Raw genomic sequence first — 2,042 nt, 5'->3', positions numbered from 1 at the left:
TTTTTTATTTTAGGACTTTCCTTATTAAAATTAGTTGTTTTTTCAATTGCTATGTTTTGGTTGAGGAATAAGGGAATTACTATCAACTAATTTTGTTGGAAACCAATAACACTGAGATTGGTGGGGGGGGGGGTGAATCAGTGTTATACCAGAATAGTAGATTTTAGCTTTAACAAAACATTCATACACCAACCGGTATACCGATATAAATAGAATTGAAAGAAGTAAAGCAACCAATAAGCCAAACACATAAATGAGAATCATAACACAGATTTATACGTGGAAAACTTCAAAGAGGAAAAACCACGGTGGGATTTGTGACCCACAATATCAATCCACTGGCCATATGAAGAGATATTACAATATATGAGGGGCCTGCACTTGCAGGAAGGCTTACAGCCTAGAGCATAATGCTCAATCACAATAGGAGCCTCACTGACTATATAAAATTCCAAACAACAATCCGGAGAAGTGTGAACTGCTAAGATAACATCTTCTATGCCAGAATACAGTTCCGGTTAGAAACCCTAAACCCCTTTACCAGAATGGTTGCCTTAGATAATGATTATTTGTTTTGCTTTAATTTTATTTTTAAAATTTGATATCTATTAGCATATTTTACATAGATTTGAAAAAATATTAGTATGCTAGTCTTTATACTTGTATATTTTAATATATTTAGCTCCTCGATACGTTTATTATGTTTATAGAAACATATTTTTATATGACCATTATCTTCATTGATTTGTGTTGCGAAATACCTTCAATAAATACATCTTCCATTTTTCATCGGTTCACTTTTTTTTTTACATAGCCATTTTAGGATTTTCCTTACTAAGGGAATTAGCTTGGTTTTTGTTGAGGAAAAAGGGAATTACTATCAACTAATTTCTATTTTTGGATGAGAAAGATCATGATATGTGACACATTAATCTCAAATTAGAAATCAAAATAAATTAAAAAAATATTTATCTGAGAAGAGTATTTTAATTTCTTAGTTGCTTCTAGATTTGATTGTATTTTAATTTACTTATATATTGATAAACAATACAATTTTATAACCCCATTAATGGGGTCGGGAAGGTTAATCTTCCTAGCAATTCGAAGGAAAAAGTCAAATGGATTATGTTGGAGATTAAATGGATAAAAGTGAACTTTGATGGGGCCTCAAAAGGGAATCCAGGGTTAAGTGGGTCATGGTGCTTAGCTAGAAATCATGAGGGTAAAATATTAAATGAGAAATCTGCACACTTGGGAGTTATGACCAATAACGAAGTAGAGTTCAAGGATGCTCTATTGGGACTTAAGTGTGTATTAGAAGTTGGGGCTAGTAAAATTCATCTTGAAGGAGACACCCTCATTATGATTAATGCAATCAGGCAAAACACAATCCCAAATTGGAAATTGGAGAGATGGCTGAGGCCAATTAAGGAAATTGCTAAAAGATTTGATGAGTTTTGAGTGTCACATATTTATAGGGAAGGTAATCAAGAAGCTGATGCACTTGCCAAGCAAGTGGTTGAGGTGGAGAGTAGGAGCAGGTGACAATTGTGTGGTAGTGAGGTATATGAGGTAATGAGAAATCTATTACAGTGGATTAAACAACAACTAAGGTGGAGATTGGGCAGTGAGGTGGGAGACTTGGGTTAGATGGATGCCCCCTATAGGTCTTGTGGGAAAGCACAACATGTGATAGAGACAGGGTGGGAAAGTACTTGAAAATTGGTAGGCATTCATCGAATGATGAAACACATGAATATGAGGGTGGGGTAGAGTTATACAGTAGATGTGGTAGAGGTTATTAGCATACTTGATAGTTGAGGGCTGAACCTGGAATGCCATGGATACACCTATGCATTTATGTTGTAGGAAGAGACAAATGTCATTTTTGGGCGATGTCTCTGAGAAAAGGTTAAAGCAGTTCTTTTATGCAAGGCATGGGATGGTAGTGCGTGTCATCTAGAGGGTGTTAGATGAGGATTTTTTGAAGTCTAAGCATTTATATAGGGTCAACATAGACATCGTTGTGATGTTTGTGGCTT

This window comes from Cryptomeria japonica, chromosome 9, assembly GCF_030272615.1.
Source record: "Cryptomeria japonica chromosome 9, Sugi_1.0, whole genome shotgun sequence".
NCBI lineage: Eukaryota > Viridiplantae > Streptophyta > Pinopsida > Cupressales > Cupressaceae > Cryptomeria > Cryptomeria japonica.
The sequence above is the reverse complement of the archived record's forward strand: the minus strand, read 5'-3'. Positions refer to the sequence as shown.